This window comes from Propithecus coquereli, unplaced genomic scaffold (assembly GCF_000956105.1).
Source record: "Propithecus coquereli isolate 6110/MARCELLA unplaced genomic scaffold, Pcoq_1.0 Scaffold260, whole genome shotgun sequence".
Lineage (NCBI taxonomy): Eukaryota > Metazoa > Chordata > Mammalia > Primates > Indriidae > Propithecus > Propithecus coquereli.
The window spans coordinates 895,760-902,523 of NW_012148175.1; positions in this window are offsets into that span (position 1 = coordinate 895,760).

Here is a 6,764-nt window from a genome sequence, read left to right on the forward strand (position 1 = left end):
CATACGTAACCTAAACATCTGTACCCCCATAATATGCTGAAATAAAAAAATAAATAAATAAATAAAACTAAGACACAGACACACACACATTAGCCTAGGCCTGCACAGGGTCAGGATCATCAAGAAGTCACTCAGTGAGAGAAATTTTCCAGCTTCATTATGAACTTATGGGACTACATTCTTATATGCAGTCTATTGTTTACCAAAACGTCATTATGTAGTGCATGACTGTACCTGAAAGAGTAACTGACAGGCTAGGCAGACTTGGTACTTGTCAGATATTTTCTTGCAGAAGAACAAAATGGGCCCGCAACTTCATAAATAAACCAGCGGCATTTATTTCTAAAGATAAAATTTGAACTTTCAACATAAAATCAGAGTTTGGGAAAACTTTTTCCTCCACCTTAGCTTGATAGCATTCCAATACTTAAAGACTCTGATGAGGTAAGTACACATACTAACAAATGTGACTTTTTGATTCCCACCACATGGAGTACACTCAAAGCATAATTCTCTCCCCTTGAGTGTTGGTGGAACCTCTGAATACGACAGGATATCATTCTAGGGATTATGTTTCACGGTACGTAAATAAGATTTTTATAGATGTAATTCCGTTTACTAATCACATCTTTGAATTAACAAAGAGGGAGATTATCTGGTTGGAACTGAACTAACCACATGAGTCCTGTCAGGGATTCAAAGTAGCAGAGACATTGTCTTGCGGGTCTGGGTCTTGAAGGACAAGCTATTCTGTTGCAGAGAGGATCCTGAGGCAAGGAATGGTGGGCATCGCCAAAGAGCTGAGCTTAGTCCCTGATCAACAGCCATGAAGATAATGAGGACCTCCATCCTACAACAGCATAGAAGTGAATTCGTCCAACAACATGTATCAGCCGCAAAGAGGACAAGAAACTTCCAATGAGATAGGAGCCCTGACCAAGACCTAATCACCTCCCAAGGCCCCACCTCCTAATATCGTTACTTTGGGAGTTAGTATTTCAGTATGTGAATTTTGGGTAGAAATAAATATTCATATCATAGCACCTGTATTAGCCTGATGTGTCACAGCTTTCAGATGCTCTGTTCTTTGGGTTTCTTTCAAACTCTTTTTTCCCTTTTGTGTTTCAGTTTATTTGTTTTCTCTAAATTTTCAAATGACTTATTTCCATGTTTTCTAATTCTTTGGATGTTTTTAGTCTTCAGAAGAGTCCATCAAAGACACTAATTACCCTTATTAGTTTGGCTTTTATTTCTAGCATGTATATCTGATGTTTTCCTATTGTTTCCATCTTTCATCTGATTTTGCATGTAGTCCATATTTTCCATTAGATATTTTAACAAGTTAATTATAGTTATTTTTAATTAATTTTTTAGATAATTCCAACCTCTCTCATATCTGAATCTGGTACTGATGATTGTTGTGTGTCTTGGTAATGTTCATATTTCTGTTTGTTTTTAATATATTTCACAATTTGGAGGTTTAATTTGGTTTTGGTTTTAAAATGTCTCACAATTTTTCTGTAAAGTGGAATCTTAAATAAGAGAATAGAAACTGAGGGAAGTAGATTTTATACCTGGAATGGGCATGCCTTTCATTTTGCTACGCCTGTAGTGCTGGGGTTTGAGTTAATTTATTAATTATAGTTAAAATTTGGGCTGGTTTGAGATTTACTATTGCTATGTTTAACCTCCATGCACCATACATGTCAAATTCCTGCAGCTGTTTTTACTTTCGGTGCACCATACACTTCAAATTCTTGCAGCCACACCTGTTGTTAGGGGTTGGTTTGCCAGAACAATGTCTGTTCTACCAACACTGTTAGCTCTGGCATTTGAGTTCAACCTCTTTGCTTATGTTTATTTCTTTTCTGCTCCTTTTCCAGCAGCTACTTAAGCTACTTATTAGTGGACTGGTGTTAGCTTGGTGACATAGAGTGGGGGTGGTAAGGAGGTTGAGTAAGTTGTCTGTATTATTCTGAATAAATCTCAATCTTTAGCAGCCTTCCGTGTCCTGTGGATGCGACAATTAGAGTCCTCCTTCTCTCTCACACTGTAGTTGTGGACCCAGAACTTCCCCTTCCCCAGAAATATTGTTTTGTCCTATTTTCTTTCTCCTAGGTACATTGAATTTTCACTAATGCCCTTGGGTGATGATGTTTGTAGCCCTTCCTCCAACTGGTTCACTCTTCTGTGCTATAGTGTAGATGGTGAAAAGAGTCCAGACAGAGATTTGTGCCCTTCCTGCCCTTCCCCTCCACCAGGTCCCCACAAGGAACACAACAAACACTTTTGAAGGGCTCTCTCCATACCCAGCAGTGTTCACTGAGAAAGAGGCTGCAAGTTCGTAGCTATCCCTCCAATTTCCATAACTTCTAGGGAATTCACACCATTTCCTACCAGCTTTCATTCTGTTTTCATTAATTCTTCACATATTCTAGCTGAAACTTTTCTTACAGATGTCTGGTTGTTTCTATCCTAGTGAGTACTCATATCTCCTTTCTCCCTTCAGGCACCTGTCTCTGCTTAGATTTGGGGCTAGTTGGTTGCTTTGCTATGTGATAGGTTCACAAAAAAATGTCAGTTTGAAATTCTGACTTGCTCCAGCTTTTGTTCTTGTTGTTGTAAGGATGTGAATGATGCTCTTTTCAACTCCCAACACCTTATAGCACGAACCGAAACTCCCATTTTTGTTTTGAAAAATATACTCTTTTTAAAAATGTTATTTTTGTTAACACCCAACATATATTTATTTCACATGAATTAATAAGTATATATTTATTAATTTATAAATTTTTCTCAATTTAACTTATGGTAGAGCAATATGTATAGATATAATCCACAGAAACAAAAACTCTTTTTTAAGAGATGTTTAAAATTATAATTGTTAAGAATATAAACGGGTCCTGGAACCAAAAATTTTGGAATCTCTACTTCAGATATATTGGGAAACCAAGGAATTTCTCATGTTAATTAGAAGATCTGCTTGTGTATTTTTGAGAACTACATACCTTACTGTATGTACCTCTTCTTGGAACAGAATGAGAACTTTGACAAAATCCCTATTTTTACCCATGTGAAGAAGACTATATTTAAAAAGTGTGAAGGAAGTATTGCAGTATTTTTCAGCATAAACTTTAGGTTGTTAACTCTTCCTTTCTGATTCTTAAGAATTACCACCGTTTTACTTAGAGCATTGACTTTTGTGAGAACGCAATAATGGCTTTGGTTTAGGCAGGACCAGATATACAGACAGTTGCAGGGCCTAGTGAAAAATGAAAATTCTGGGACTCTTGTAGAAAATGATAAAGAATTTTAAGACAGTAGCAGCAGAGCAGTAAACCAAGCATGCATCCTTTCTAAACATGGGGCCCAATTTGACTGAACAATTGAATGAATAAAACCAGCTGTGGGCTTAGACGCAGCATTCCATAAAACCTTTAACTACATGTTTACCCTGCCCTCTAGCCATCTTCTTTCTTACTTTTTTATTGTTTTTGCTTATTTTGTTTTAGGATGTGTTCACCAACCCCTCCAAAGGAGAGGCATTTCATTATTCTATGAATGTCTGGATGCCTAGTGTTTCCTTCCGATGTTCCCTCTTTTTCCTTGAGTCCAGCTAATTGGAGACCCATCATTTTATTGCTGTTGCTGTTAATAAATAAATCAATGCCATGATTGCTATTGTGGAAGACATCCCAAATTCGGTATCTGGAGCTAGGCCACACAGGTTTTAATGAAGAAAAAGATCATGCTCATCCCAAATCAGCATCCTGTACCTTAGACAAAGGATATCACTCGAGAGTTGGTTAGGCCATAGATTTTTTTCCTTACAGTCTCGGGGCTTCACCAGGCCACTTTTGAACTTGTGGATAACTATTCCAGACCTTCCATTAAATTCATTTATCACAGAAGCTAAAGACTATAGAAAGGTATCAGATGTCTTTATGTTATGAACTGAATTGTGTCCCACAAAATTTATACGCTGAAGCCCTGTCTCCAAAGTAACTGTATTTTGGGATGGGGCTTTTAGGAAGTAATTAAGTTTAAATAATGTCATAAGGATGGGGCCCTAATCTAATAGGATTGGTGGCCTTATAAGAAGAGGAAGGGAGAGAGAACTTTTTCACTCTCTTCGCCATGGAAGGACACAGTAAGAAGGTAACCAGGAAGACAGCCTTCACAAGAAAACAAATTAGCCAGATCTTTTCATCTTCCTAGCCTCCAGAACTGTGAGAAATAAATTTCTGTTGTTTAAACTACCCAGTCTGTACTATTTTGTTATGGCAGCCCAAGAAAACTAATGCACTCTAGAATGTGGTTCATTAATCCAATAGGAATCAACCTATATCAGCAATTATAAAGCAGGATCCCATTCTTTTTCATTAGGCCAACCATTAAACCACAGGGACTTTGTTACAAGGTCCCACTTCTGTCTTAAACAGTAAGATTTTTCAAAACTTCACATTAGATTTTCAAATAACTGTCTATATCTAAAAGTTTTAAAGTTTTTATATGTTCATTCTTTGTCTTTCTCACACAATTTTCACATACTTTTTGTTCCCAGAATTTTTCAGATTTGCAGTTATGATATCATTTTAAATTCTCTAAGCTTATTTAATATTGTAGAATATTGTTAGAGATAAATTATATATGTTAGGAGAGAAAAAACAAACGAAATATGACAGAGAAATATAAATTAATATATAAATACATTTACTCATAAATATATAAAATGAATTCATAATTAAGAAAAGTATAGACAAGAACACAAGAATACAATTTAATCCGTCATCTACCAACTAGGAGCTATGTGGTCTTCTATGACTGAAAGTACCAAATTATCTATTTATATTTCACATTTGAGTTTACAACTTTTATTCTGATTTTTACAATGAAATACTTTCATTTTTGTCATGAATGTCTTTTCCAGTAAAGTGTGAGCTTCTATAGTGCAGCTAGGTCTTATTCATGCCTAACCTAGCAAAATGATTGACATTTTAGCCTAAGGAGATCAATCAGATAAGTTCAGACAATGATTTAAACTTATATTGCATTAACAGATGGAAGTGTGTAAATTAAGAGTAAATTATGAGAAAAAAATTGTAATTTTATCCTTAAAATATTAAAATTTACAAAAATGATTTTGCTTGTGTTAAGCAAAAATTTAATTTATGCATATAATCTAATACTTAGGAAAAATTAAATATAAATCAAATATTATTTATTGGTAAAATTTTTTTCTAAAAGTATTACATGGCAGTGTGAAAGAAGTAGCTCTTTCTTCATCTTCAGATTCTATAGCATATTTAAAAATTTTTTTATTTAGAAAAAATAGTCAGGAGATTTACCAATTTTTCAAGAATCTGAGATCTTTTGATCTTCAAGTCATTCTTTTTTGAAGTATTAATCATTGTTGCAAAATTAACTTCTTCAGCTGTCATCTATTCTAATTTTCAAGAGAGTCCTTTGTCAAAGTTTTGTAGTGAATTTGAGCAGTTCTCCAACAATTTCATCAACTTCATAAAATCTTACACTTTTTTCAAGATCTATAATTTCAAGTTGGTCTCATTTTCTATTATATTTGTACTATAATGTCACATGTTCTATACATCTGAGATTCGGTAAAATATTAACAAGCAACATCCAGATGGATTAAATTCTAATGTTAAGTGGTGAATATTTAGTTGGAGAGTCATCTTAAGTAGTTAGTTCACTAGTTTTTTTTTTTTACCTAATACAATAATTTTTATTCCTGAAATACCTTATTATTCTAGAGATTTGAATAATGCATGGTTAGATAATGAGAATGACTCTGTATTTGGGAGCTTGAGTTTTTATTTAATGGCAGCAGAATTTTTTGTGTATAGCTCAGATTATTTTCCTAGGAAAAGTAGCATGCATTGTATTATTTGTGCATTTGTGAAAGCATATACATTTACCTCATATCATGGGTATATATACTCAGGTCCTGCTCAATTGCCAAAATTAGTTAATTAGCTAACCAAGTTCCTAAGTACCTCATTTATAAAATGGTAATACATATATCAAGTGAAATATGATCCCTAGCTAGAATTCTAGCTTTAATGAATTCCAGCATTAATCCCATATGACTCATCTGTCAGGAAGTGTGAGAATCAAAACTGCTCCTTTTGTTGCCTTTCACTCACCGTGAAAACAGAGCAAAGAACAGTCCCTTTGGCACATTCATCAAAACTGCTATCAGGCTGATTAAAATGCGGATATACTGGGGCTTGTCTTTTATCTGCAGTCCAACAGTGATATCTGATTTGTTTGAATCTCATTAACACTCTGTTTCCAGGCCTTCTCTACTATTGTTTGCTGCTGTTATCAGCATCTAATTAAACAAGCAAAACTGAAAATTTTGCACATACATTTGCTCTATACATTTCTCTGACATTGTTTGAAACCTGTCCTCCTACCAGTAATGTACTTCCCAGGCGTAGCATGGGGGCAGAATGGTAATTTGGTGTTGTTCTGCACCATATAACTTTTGTGTGAGGAATCATAGTGTTTTGTAAATTTTTTTAAAATTGAACAGTACTCACTGTTTATGATTTTCTTTCATTTTTTTTAAAGAACTTGCCACCTGGTATTAAGATTTTTGATGTGTGAATGACAAAGCCTGCATTTCAAGGAATATTTATTTATTATTTGTCCGATTTCTGTGGTGACAAAATTGTATATTTCACTTTTATTGCACACATTTTCACTATTCTGTTTTCTGTATAGGTTTTCTCATTTTA